We start from the raw sequence: 14,008 nt of genomic DNA, 5'->3' as shown, positions 1-14,008 counted from the left end.
CTATTGAGCATACTTATTTTGCCTTGGACTCAGCCCCAGTAGTGGAGAGTGCCACTTAGGCACCCTGCCTATAGCCTTCCCATGACTGCATCCACAACCCAGTCCTCTGGTTTTAAGTCTTGTCAGGACAGAGTCATAGAGAAATCAAGCTGGAAGAGGCCTCTAAAGATCATCTAGTCCTACCCTTTTCCTGAGGCAGGATCATCCCTATCCAAACCCCCGAATATAACCATAATCTGAACTCTACATAAGACTACCCTCAACCCTGACACAACATAGACTTAACACCTTAACCTGCCACAGGTAAAGCAGGGAAACCATAGCAGCCAATGTCCTTCTTCTATCAAAAGTTGTCAATATATGCTCAAGAAGCCCCAGGTGGAGGGCCATGCCCACTGCTACAAAGGAAGGCAAAGGCCCTCACAGTCCATGCCAATCTGGCCCTGGGGTAAAATTCCTTCCTGACCTCAAATACAGCAATCGGGCTGACACATTATGCAGAAAAGGCCAGGGTGGAAGGCAGGAGCTACCAGTAAAGCCCAGAAGCATGGGAATAGGCATAACTACATTTGGATCATCCCTGACCAGTGACTATCCAACCTCTTTTTGAACACTGTAACAGGAAACCCCTTCCAGTGATAGAGAGTTGTATCTTCCCTAGTCAGTCTACTCCATCGCCTCATTAGTCTACCAGTTAAGAAGTTTTTCTGGATATCCAAGCTAAATTTACTTCACTGCAATTTCAAGCCATTGGTCTGTGTCCTCCCCTCTGCAGCAAGAGAGAAACAGTACTTACCTTTTCTTTATGGCTGCCCTTCATGTATTTGAAGACTGGTATCATGTCCTCTCTAAAGTACTTTTTTTCTCAAGCTGAACTTGCCTAGTTACTTCAGCTTCTTCTCATATGACTTGCTTTCCAACCCCTTCATCATCTTTGTTGCCTGGCTCTGGGCCCTCTCTAACTTCTCTACATCCTTTTTAAAATGTGGATCTCATAATTGTGCACAGTGCTTCAGACAAGGCCTAACCCATGCCAACTAGAGAAGCACTATTACCTCCCACATCTTGCACCTAAAGCTTCTATTGATGCAACCAAAAGCCACATTCACCTTTTATGCAACTGCATCACACTACAGACTCATTGAATCCTCCCACCCCCAGCTTGTTAATCAAGGGGACACAGCTTCCTTATTTCTTCTTTTTCTGGCCAACATACCTATAGAATCTCTTCTTCTTGTCCTTAACTTCTTTTGCCAGGTGCAGCTCATTCTTTATCTTTGCCTCCCTGATTTTTGTCCCTGCAGGTTCTTGCTATTTCCTGGTATGCTTCCTAGGTGACCTGCCCATTCTTCCATTGTCAATGTACTTTCTTTTTGCATTTGAGGCATTTTAGAATCTCCTCGTTTAGCCCCATTGCTATCTTGCCATTCTTCTTGTTCTTCCATCATGTTGGGACAGTTTCTTGTTGGGCTTCTAAGACTGTGCCCATCAGAAATTCCCAGCTCTCCTGGGTGCCTTTATCCTTCAGTCTATCCTCCCATAATATTGCCTATTAGCTCCTTTAGTTGGATGAAATTCAACCTCTTGAAATCTAGCATCCTAATTGTGCTGACCTCATGCTTTCCCTGTCACAGATCTGGAATTCTATTGCATCATGATTGCTTCCTCCCAAGTTACTTATCACCTTCACATCCTTCACCAGTTCATCCCTGTTCATCAGGACAATATCCAAGATGGAGAATCCCCTAATTGTATCCTCCACTTTCTGCAAGAGAAAGTTGTTCTCCACATAGGTCAGGAACTGGCTTGATATGGGTGTGTTGTTTTTTGAGGGGGGTGTTTGCTTTTTTTGGATGCATTGTTCTTCAAGCAGATATCAGGAAAATTGAAGTTTTCCATCAGTACCATGTTATTGCTTTTGGATAGATCTGTCTCCTGCTTGAATATCACCTCCTCTTCCTGATTAGGTGGCCTATAATAAATCCCCACCATTATATTGGTGCTGTGTCTTTTCACCTTTCCTCTTCACCCAAATGTAATTTGCTTTGCCAAATTCTTCCTCCTGAATCCGGGAACAAGTGAATATGTTTCTGACATACAAGGCAACGTCACCACCTTTTCTCCCAATACTGTCCTTCTGCAACAGACTATAAGACGTGATGTTCCCATTCCAATCATAAGAGCTGTCCCAGCAGGTTTTGGTGATGCCTACCAGGACATAAACGCAAACCAGTTTCCAAATAAAATTCACCCTGCATTGGGTTCTTGCCCCACTGCATAAACAGGCTGCCTGGTGGCCCTTTGCATTTGTATGTGTGCATGTGCTCATTCCTGTTATGGGGAGCTCTGCTCACCATGGCAAAGCACCCTTTGCTCACCTGGCAGCAGAGGGGCATAACACTGCAGTGCTATCCCCACTGCAGCTGGGTGGGCAGAGGACACCTTGCCATGGCAGTGTGGGGCTCGCAGTGGCAGCACTGAGCTTCTCCACTCCACTCTGCCCTGCTGCGCTGCGTCCCACCCACTGGGCTGTGGAGGCCCTGAAGGGAGGGCAGCAGGGTGGGGAGCCTGAGCTTGCAGTGGGCAGCCTATGCCCCCCCTTGCCCCACATACAAATCTGGGGGGCACATGCCCCCCGTACCTCTCCCTGAGACTGCATGCATCAGCAGGGAGCCAGACTCCCCGCCACCCCCAGGGCAGAGGCAGAAACTGAAGAATGGGAGTGCTGGAAGACTCATGGGGGAACCAGGTCCTGTACTGGGAGTTTGAGGGCTGGCTGGGAGGGGGAAACTGAGGCATGGGCTGCTGGGCAGGTTGGAATTGTGAGCAACACAAGTTCAGGCCTGGACAGAAAACCCACAAGGGGCAAATTTCATAACTGACAGTTTTATTTCTTCTGACTCGACTGCTGGGGAGGTGGGTGAAAGGGGAAAAGAAGCAGAGACTAACTTCCTCATCATCAAAGTTCAGGTAACTTTTTCTGTGGCTCTTCCTGCTGCTGGAGTACAGTCACCTAGAAGGGTCATGATGTTTCCTGTTACTCCAGGGAAAAGAAGGATTGCACCTGCCATGGCATTTGGTGGACCAGCTATTGCCTGAGCTGATATGAGAATGATGCCATTAACTCTGGTCAAGTAGAGGAGGATATGCAATATGTATGCCTACTGCCTTACCACTGTGGCACAGATATACTCTTCCAGTGTTGGTCACTTCCTCCAGGAAGTACTGGCATGTTTCTGCAATGGGCCAGAGGGATGCATGGGTCTGGAGGACCATTTTCTAGACCCTTTCTGAGCCCCTACCCAGTCTCTGCCCCTGATCCAAGAGCTGGTGATCTGAAGCTGCAAGTCTGCGGATGAGTTCTTAGTGACTTCTCCAACCAGACCCCCTGGCACTTGTAGGTGGCAAGCCAGATGTCAATAATGCTGGCTTAGCCTGTGGAAGACTCCCTGAGGTCCTCCGGTATCTGTTGTTGCTAGTCCTCCCAACAGTTGCTGCTATTGAACATCCTGTGAGCACAAGCATCCTTTCATATCCTTGGGGCAAAATCCGTGTTGGAACCTCATGAGCGCTCACCATCTGGAACTGACTCCAAGGAATGAACAGAATAGACGTGATCTTGAGTGTGTTTCCATATTTTGCAGATGATGTGTGTCGGTTCTGGATTTCCATATATACTCTGCAGGTGTGCAGACAGCAGTTCATTGACAGCAGAGCAGACCTGGAAATTGTTACAAACTTCTAGGATATGAAAGGAAAGTCTAGCATCTTGATTTCTCAGCACACTCTTTTCCACAGGCAAGCAGAACAAGACTGAGTCCACGCCATGGTACAGACTCTCAGCTATTTACTGTCAGCTAGGCTCTGTCTACCTCCCACAATCCCCCATGCTAGCTTGTCTATCTCATGTGGTTTTATGGCTGTGCTCCTCTCACTGATCTCCCTGGTAAGAATGCCTCAGCAGCACAGAGGAGCTCTTTGAGCTTGCAGATGGTGACCCCACAACATATATCCTGCTGCTTCTTTAAGCTTTCATGCCAGCACCTGCCCTAGAGTCAGGGAAGGAAACAAACAAGGTTGATAGGTCCCTGGGAAATGCAACAGTTCTACATGTAGAACTGCAGGTTCTACATGTACATGCAGGTTTGGAAACCTTCCTATGCTTGTGTTGCAGCTTCATAGTTCTGCCAGACCTCCCAGCAGAGGAAGCAATGATCAATCATGTCCCTAGACCAGGGTCATTTCACCCTTCCCTCTGCATACTCTCCATGAAAGAATGATGTCCCCTCCTGGGCCCTCTCCAACTGTCCCAAACCCATTGTTGCAACAACCCCAACCTGTGAGGGAGACCTGGAATTCTGAAAGATGACAGCTTGCATTGCCACCCAAAATGGCTGCATCTGGTATCCCTGGGGTGACAGAGACAGTTATGGTGCTAGGATCAGAATCTTCCTTAATCAGACCTGACTGTGCCTGGCATCCACAGAAGAGCATAAGCCACCACCATACCAACAGTGCTTTTGCGGGGCAAGGATGCAGGGCAACATGAGGTTATCGTCTATTTTATACCTCCCCCCGTCTCAGGGCTTTACCTGCTTTGCCATCTCTCAGCTCATGCTCATATACACTTAAATAAAAGCCTTTGATTGTGTGCTTGTATGTGTTGGTGCCCCAAAAGCTGTCCCAGGGTGGGAGGAGGGGAAAAGGGGTGTGAGGATTGGATCCTGGTTGTGTGCACAAGAGCTCTGCCAGGTCTGCCCTTAGGTGCTGGCACATAGAATCCAACCAGAAGTAACTGATATCTGTGGATCACAGTGGAGATGCCCCCCATGAAATCCACCAAAGTACCCCAGTTCATGTGAGATATCTGGAGAGGAAGGGGATGGTGGACTACATACGAACATTGCTTGGCAGGGTGGTTTGGAGTGACAAGCAGTTTGGGTTTCCATTGACTGCTTTGCATGTATGAATTAAGCCTCACCTAGATCACTCAAATACATCACGCTTCAAATGGCCCATTGGCCCACGTACATTCGCCATAGTCTAAGTATGCATGTACTACCAATGTACACATCTTCTGTATTGTGGAAAGCACATCACCAACTCTGTTTTCATGAATCCCAGGAGTAGGAAGCAATCTGTATTGATTGTCACCCTTGCACCAAAGAACTTCATTGAGCCATGCACTATACTCAGAGTGAGCCTCAAATCACCCCTGAACCATGTGCCACCCTGCAGAGAGGTGACTCATGAGTCACCCTACCAGTCATCCTTCCTTCCCAGCCCCCAGAGTTGCTCGTTCTGGTTTCTGCTATAATACTATAGCATGTATTATGTCATTATGTATGTATGTATGTATTATGTCACATACTATGCATGTGTTATGTCATTCTCAGATTTATCAGCAAAGGGAGATACAAGGTGTTAAACCAGGGTTATAAGTGGCCTACTGAACTACTAAACTGTGTAACAACTAACTAAAAAGCTATCTATTATTCTTTTATCACTTATAAGTTATTTATAAATGGAACACCTTAATACAAAAAATGTAAAATAAAGACATTAGGACTGAGGTATTCTAGCCACCTAACAGATTCAAGTACCCTTTCATTTGAATATAATTTATATCTTCTAGGCAACTTCAGGCATCTCAGTTTAAAAGTTTGGGATTATTATTTAAAAAAATAAAAAATTCTATAGATGGAAAAAATGGCTTTTTAAAAGTCAGCCATCTATGAAAAACTTAAAGTTGGCTAAACTGCAGAGGACTGCACATTATAAGAATGCTTAGTATGATGAGCAAATGCATTTCAAATCAAGTACATTTCAAGTGGTTAAATTATGTTTAAAAAGTTTCTTTGGAGTTATAAATTGATGTTTCTGTTCTAAAAATGCATGAAATTGCATATTGGCAGCAATTTGATAAAATTATTTGACTTTTATAACCTCATAAGAAATCCTTTGTGAATGACTGAGGATCTACAATAGATTGGCCAAATGTAATACTTTTTATTGCTCCGTTTACCAAAGATGACATCTTTCATAATTGTTTATTGAATGACCTCATTGCATTTTGTCTCAATGGTCTTGCTTAGCAAAGGGTTATTCTACACATTCATTATTATCTGTATTGAAAAGCTACTTTCTAAGACCTATTTTAAATCTATTGTTCCTAGTTTCCCCTTAAAGTCTTTTGTCTGTTGTCAGTACTGCACAGAATATAGCTCATCAAAATGAGGTTTTCAATCTCAGCTGAAATTGATAATTCTTTTTTTTTAATTGTCTTCTTTAATAGATGCATATATCCTTATTTTAAAGATTATCTTTCAGGGAAGCCAAGAATTGTAGAGTTGCAGAGAGAATATAGGGCTAAAAGTAATTACAGTAGCTTTTAATTTAGTTAAGAACCAAAAGTATAATATTAGTGTGGTTTCTTTGGAGATTGGAACCTCTACTGAGTAGCAGTTATAGTGTCTTGGATAGAGATTCCAGCTCACAAACTGAAGTAGTTTTCTTACAGGAAGCAAAACTGATTCTATTGCTGTTCAACACTGTTTTGTTTGTTTTTAACATGATATTTTTTTATTGTTGATATTCATTACTATTAGTTTTTCATAAGAGCTCTTCCATTCCCATTATAATTCCTCTTCTCCCCTCTGGTGTTTGGTTGAACTGATTTTAGATTTTTCATTTATATTTTCCTGAAAAAAATATGTTTTTACAGTGCATTTTACCTGCTTTAGAGAAGAACCTTCAGGGCAGAAGTTTGAGCAAAACTTCAAGTTTCTTCTGAGTAAACCTAAGAAGAGATATACTTCTTTAGTGCTGGATGACATTTCTGATCGTGTTAAATTATGTTTTTTCTTTGTGTTTCATGGAGACAAACTAAATAGAACAGAAACATCAATTTATAACTCCAATTAAATGGAGATCAGTAGAATGTTCATACCTTGAAAAGAATTTACCTTTACTAGGAGACCCCAAAATGAGTTGGGCTGGGCTGAAAAAGATAAGGTTATTCATTACAGAACCCAGTGACATAATGTATGTGTGCCTACGTTAAACAGCCACATGCCTGTGCCACTATACCCTGAGAAATCTGTACAGTACGCTAAGATGGCTATTAGGGCTGTGTGAAACAGCACCATTCCGATTTGACTTCCATTTCAACAATTCGATGGAACAGTATTTTGTTTTGAGTTTCGTTTAGTTTCAAAAGCACTGTTCTGTTTCATTTGGTCTAAACTGTTTTGCTGTTTAGATATTTCACCCATAGGTTATTATGGGGAAACATAAAATGCAGCAGGAAGGTAGATCAGGGGATGGCCCACACCCTGGGGAGGGCTTCAGGGACTGTCACAGGCCAGCTGGGCACTGTGAGTGTATCAATTTTATCACAGGCCAACTGGGCTGTTTGATTCAGTTTCGGATCGAGGAGGCAAAAGTTGGGAGTGGAATAAAGGTGAATTTATTATAGCTTACACACACACACAACAGTTAACAGAAAGATAAATGTGATAAGCAAACAAGGCAGTATAAAAGAGCTAATAGTAAATAATAACAACAGATAATAATAACAGATTTATCTATCTATCTGTCACAGGCCAACTGGGCACTGCGAGGGTATTAGCCACACTGGGCTGTTCAAAACAACAAATAGACAGACATGGGTTGGCAACTTATTGATAGTCCCTCAATGCCAGGTGCGCGCCAAGTGATTTCAGCGAAGTCAGGCGTGCCTGATGATCGACGCTGTCAGAGGGATTACCGGGGAAGGTCCCTGGCTCAGGATCCGATCCTCACTCACACCGGGAGTCTGGGGTCCGGGCGTGGGACAGAAATGACCGTTCTGTTCCCTCCTTCCTGCTGGTTACCTGATGCATGTGTTTTTTATACCTAGTCTTATGTTAATCTGTTGGCCTTGGGGCCACTCACAATATTTCCCTATAGCTGTTACCCTAATGGATTGAAAGGTGTTAAAATTATCATAAAAGGTTACTACCCAGACTCAGGTTTATCCAATAAGCAAATTATGATGCACCACCTTTAGGTTTGAAATTGACATCGCTCCGCCTAAATCCCAACCCCTTTTAGGCTTCAATTAAATATGCTTTCTTGGAATATGCTTTCCTGGAATGTGTTGGGTGTGCCAAGCAGTTAGATCCAGTTTTTAATCGCTAAGGCTGAACCCTGAGCAAAAAACTGTTAGGCCAGCTAATCTCACAGCTACAGCTTTGCCTATGGGGCCCAGTCAGTTCCATGAACAGTTAATTTATCAGTTTGGTTAAACTTATGACAGACAAGTTACATTTGCAGTTTACAAATCTACAAGCTTATATTAACTAATATTACCTATTTAAGCAAAATACCAAATGCCTCCAAGAAGCACACTTTATTGCTTATTAATTCCTCTGGTTCTGGCTGTTGCAAGGGGCTCTGCTGGACTCCTCCTGGGCACATGAGCCCCCACGCTGCCTACCAGATGACAGGCTGGAGCTGGGCACAGCCTGCACCCAGCGCTGGGAAGATCGGTGCTGCCATTGGCTCGAGGCAGCAGCACCTAGCTCCTGTCATCTGGCAGATGGATTGGGGGCATGCACCCCTGGGGGGACTCTGGCACAGCCTCTGTAGCCCCCACAGGGGTGCTAGCGTGGGCCCCTGATCCGCCTGCCAGATGATAGGAGCCAGGTGCTACCTGGGGCCAGCGGCAGCCAGAGTTGTCCCAGGTGGGGGAGTGAATCGGGGTGACCACCCTGGTCCCTATGCTTTGAGGGGCCCCACAGAGCCTGCCACCACTGCCGGCTTCGCATCTGGCTGCTTGCTACCCTGCCCTGCTGCCACTGCTGATGGCAGCAGCTTCTTTGCATCCAGGGCATGCAGGATTGGGGTTGGGGCAGATCCCCACATGAACTGATTTGCCCCGGGCCCTACACCCTTGGGTAGTGCAGTCTCCATGGCTACTCTGCCTGGCTCCTCAGGGCCCCCCAAAGTGCAGGGCCTGGGGCAGTCACCCCGATTTCCCCCCCCCCGGGACAGCTCTTACTGCTGCTGGCCCCAGGTGGCAGCACCCAGCTCCTGTCATCTGGCAGGCAGATCAGGGGCCTGATGGCACCCCCAGGAGGAGCTCAGGGGCTGTGCCGGGGTCTTCCCAGTGGTGCATGCCTCCAATCTGCCTGCCAGGTGACTGCACCCAGTGCTGGTCTGTCATCTGGCAGGCAGATCAGGGGCCTGCACCCCCAGGAGGATTTCAGCACAGCCCCTGCAGCCCTCCTGGGGGTGCTGTTACCACATTTGTCCATCACGTTGGGGTGCGCTCATTTATTAAGGATACATTTCTAGGGTCTTTGTAATTCTATCAATGTGCTGCTTGTGTGTACTCGTGTTTCTATATGGAGCTCTATCTCTCCCTTCTGCAAGTCCTCACTCCCAATGGAGCTATCTTGCAGGACTCAGTTTGATGGGGCTGGGTTCCTCCAGCCACTAAATCAGTCATACACACAAACACACACAGATTAATGTGACACGCCTGACCTGGCTGGGTTGATCATCATGGGCAGGCTGACACCCTCATATGCCAGGAATCAGTTCATTAAGGTAACAATAAAATGCAGTCAGACATAAGCACACAGATAAACAAAATACCTCTGAATCTAGCTGGGTGTCTAGCTGACACCCTCATGGGCCAGCATTCAGTTTATTAGGGCATGTTTGAGCCAAACTGGGTCAGTCAGCCATTACAAGCTGATCCCCTTATGTGTCTCAAACTCAGCACATCCCAATCTTTTGCCCTAACTGTCCTAGTAGTGGTAGCCTCTTGATGAGTGGACCCCACAGTATTTCTGGGCCTCACAGGGATCTTTGGCTAAGGTAAAAGAAGCGTTGCTGCAGAGCAAGTGAGAAAGGAGAAGTAGAGAAGGAAAACTATACCTAGTTACTACCAGTTTGACTATAAAAGTGATTTATTGCTGAGTATAAGAAATGTATAACGGTACTAGTAATAATAGACATGCAAAGGAAAACAAACACAAACAATTACAATACTACCCTGGTTTCACTAAGTATTTGGGGAAACTTAGCTCAAGTTTAACTAACACAGTTCAGGTTCAGAAATCTATGCCTAGAGAGAAGAAAAAGAGAGAGAGAGAGAGAGCTGGGATCTCACCAGTCCAAGGCACTCGGGTTCCAATGCTGACAGGTAAAGTTCTTAGCACAATCCTTGAAGGGAGACAATCTGTTTCTTCCAGCTTCTCAAGAACAACAATGGATAGTGTCAGAGAGATTTCTCTCTTGAAGCACACTCTTTGCTACTTTTACAGCTTTCTTAAACCCCTAGTTTATCTTCTTCAAAGCATTCTTTTAATTGTGTAAATAATTGTCTTTTCTATTGACAAGGGGTTATCTGGTTTGGAATATCTCAAGAAACTGATCAATAAACAGGAAAAACATAAGGTTAATGAGTAACCAGACACTTAGAAGCCAGCTTGAAATTCTTATGGATAGCAGATATACCCAATGGGATACCTCATTGTTTCTTCTCAGATAGTTTACAGCATCAGGCTTTTGTATTTTTACCTGTTGTGAATAAGCCTCAACTTAGCATGACTTTTCCAGATCTTACTGTAGTCTTTTCACAGACTTAAGGGGATTCTTGGAGTGTTCATAAATGTTGTGGGGAGGACTTCCACCAGTTATCCCAGGAAAAGTATGACAACATTTGTGATAAGGGCTCCAACGGGCTGGATGTTGTGATGAACCCTTTACCTTTGTTCAAATGTTGCCCATACCCTCTCTGACTCAGTCTCTTGCCTCAGCATTCCCTAACCTGGCAACCGAGTTTTAGTCAATGAAGTTTAATTAGGCCTCCCATAGTGGGACTGGGGAATGTACAGCCCAAGATGCTTAGTAAACTTTTCTTCTGCTTAGTTCTGAATAGATGAGGTATGTGTGTGTGGGGTGGAGAAGGAAATAGAAAAAGTCCATTGTAAGTCCAGCAAGCTGGATGCCAGGCCTCCCTCAGGAACACAGAGCTGACAGGTAACAGTGCAGGCCAGCCCCCAATCTGCCTGCCAGATGACAGGAGCCGGGTGCTGCTGGCTGGGACTGGCGCTGAAGCCAGTAAGCCTGGCTTCAAAATTTGCAACTTTTAAAAATGTTTTGAGTTCCCTTGTTTTGTTTTGAAGCTGTTTTGAAGGCTTTTGTTTTGTTTCAATTTTGCTATTTCAAGCTTTAAATGAAACCCCGGGTGAAATGTCACAAAGCCCTAATGGCCATATTATGTCTACCTCAGGTTGTAGCATACACAGTACTTGGACAATGTGTGGCCTAGTCCTTAGATAGTGCAGACATACCCAAGTAGACTGGAGCTCCATGTTGTCATTTTTGGATTTCCTTTTCACACTAATCACTGTGAAGGATATAGAAGAGGTCTGTAATAACTTCATTCATTCTATCTTTGCTATGTGTTCTCAAGGAAAGGAGGCCAAGCTACTACAGGTAATCCCTCAGGTGCAGCGAGACGAGACCATGTACAAACTTACTTGACTTAGACATACAACCCAGTTTTGCAGATTTGAAGTAAAAATACTCAGGGAAACAGGCTTTTGTTTTTATTTCAACTTCTCTGGTAACTACTGCTCCCATATGCTGCATCCAGATGTGCAGGGGCATGTGCCTGCAGTGGCACAAGTAGTAGAGGCACAAATTTGTGCCGCTACTTTCTGCCACAGTGCCTGCCCCTGCACATGTGCTTTGGTGAGGGACAAGTCTTTGCACAGCATCCCTCCTCAGCAAAATGCTCCTCCCAGTTCCTGGCTTGTTGAAGCAGCTGGGAAACAAATGAAGTAGTAGAGACACTCTGGCCAGCAACCAGAGCATCTCTTTGGAGGACTAAGCCTCTGTTTATTCTGGCACATGCTATTGTAGCATGTGCAACACTGCATTTTGCAACCCCAAGAGCAATTTTGCCCCTGTACTGCAAATTTGCAGTGCAGGGCATGTTTTAATATTCCGGGCAGGCAGTTTGTGGCACAAACTACACCTGCTTGCATGTAGCTATATAGGCCGGAAGTACCCAAAGAGCAAACTCTTTTTGCAAACTTCAGCATTCAAAGTCCCATACTGAATATTAAGAGATGTCTCCCTAGTGAAAAAAAATATAAAGGCACAGTTTTGGAGGAAAGACATAAGACAATTTAGAAAAGGAAGATTGAATGGGTGATTCAAAGTGCCTTGTTACACATTAATTTTAGATGACTCCTGGAGCTTTATCCCTGGATGGCCCATACATTTTAATACATGAAACTAGTTTTAAGCACATTTAAGAAGGCTTAAAGTTACACCACTCCAGGGCAGGTTTCTCTCAGATCCACATTACACAGATCAAGTTCCATTAACTTGTGGCTACTCCCCATGGATGAGCTACCCAAATTGCATCCTGTGATACTGGAGAACTGCAGTGCTCCTCCCTACCCACACACACACACACCCTTCTGTTCTATGTGGACAACATTTCCACCCCCTGAACTCTACTGCCCAGTGAGTGATTTTGGCACCATGCCAATGGTCCCTCCTGCCCCTGGAGTTGTGACCTTCCCATCCCCAGGTGCAACCCCGTGCAAACAGCCTGAAGAGCACATCAGCTAGCCAAGTTGCAGGGCATAGACAAGTCTGGGCATGGGATCCAAGGAGGTGGGGGACCAACAAGGTAGGGGGCAGACTAGGTCCCCATGAGCTGGGGCTTCCTTCCTAGGGTGGAGTACCTCCCCCAGAAGCACCTTCTCTCACTGCTCCCACCTCCCAGCCACACAAGGAACCTGATCAGCCCCTCCCCACCAAATACCCCCAGGGTTCGAATTACACTTTGGCTCCTGGGGTTCTGCAAAAAAACCCAAACAAACCAGTCCTCTGATTAACTAAGTCCACCTAAGTGAAGGAGGAATCTGATCAGAGACCACCTCCCAGGTTATGATTTTCAAATCTTACAGGGGAGCTCTCATCTCTTATGGGAAGGCTCAGCCCCCACAAGCTTCCCCTTAATTTGCACCCTGTACACTCCAGTCCCAATTTATTGAAACATGAGACCTTTATTTACTTTTTTAAAACTTCTTATACTATCCTTTAGTGGCCAATTCCCCTCATTTTGACATCCTTCCATCACTCCACTTCCTTTCTACCTTGCATTTCATTACCCACCCCCATCCCGTTAACTCTCAGTCTCCCAACTTCATGTTCCAGCTCCCCCAATTCATCTCTCCAACACATCCCCACCTAGAACAGGAATAGAAACCTGTCCTGGTTCACCAGCCTTCTAGTAGCAACTCAGTTACAGTTCCTAGTCAAGCACCTGGTTACCAGTCCTCTAGTAGGAAGTGAGAGCTGTGCAGGTGAGACAGTCAGAAAAGATTTAAGCTTAAGGTGTGATTGCTCTGAACTCAAGATAGCACTAACACCAATCAACATTTGAGCAGCTCAAAAGTGCAATGTGTTGATTAGTTAGTGCTAGCTTGAATTTGGAATAGTCACACTTCAGGTCAGCAGGAGCCTGGAGCACTGAAAGGTAAGAAATCCCATGGCCCCTGCCTATTCCAGTCTACCCAGAGAGTAGTAGCAGCTGTGGCCACACAGGCAGGTTAATCTTTCCCTGCCTGCTCCCCCCAGAAAGACAGTGTGAGGGTGTGGGGAGTATGTGTCCAGTGTGAGAACAAATAAGTGGAGGTGGGGAGCGGGCCCAATCTGGGCCAGCAGAGGTCAAGTCATTCTTGAGTAAAAGAAAAAAGGAACAATTAAGTAAGAGCATCATGATTTTGTAGAGTGGGAGTTTTGGCTGAAGAAAGACTTCAGTACTCCTTGTTGGCTTCAGGGGGGTGAGGGGTGGCAGGGAAGTGTGTGTTCTCAGTAACAATGAGCATTTGGACATATAGAAATAAAAACATATTGCTGCTCCGCTTTAAGTTCCATTTATTTTTTCCTTGGGTCATGTTCTGACTTCTAAGTCAATGAGTCAGTACAG

Source organism: Alligator sinensis, unplaced genomic scaffold (assembly GCF_000455745.1).
Source record: "Alligator sinensis unplaced genomic scaffold, ASM45574v1 scaffold560_1, whole genome shotgun sequence".
Taxonomy (NCBI): Eukaryota; Metazoa; Chordata; order Crocodylia; family Alligatoridae; genus Alligator; species Alligator sinensis.
The sequence above is the reverse complement of the archived record's forward strand: the minus strand, read 5'-3'. Positions refer to the sequence as shown.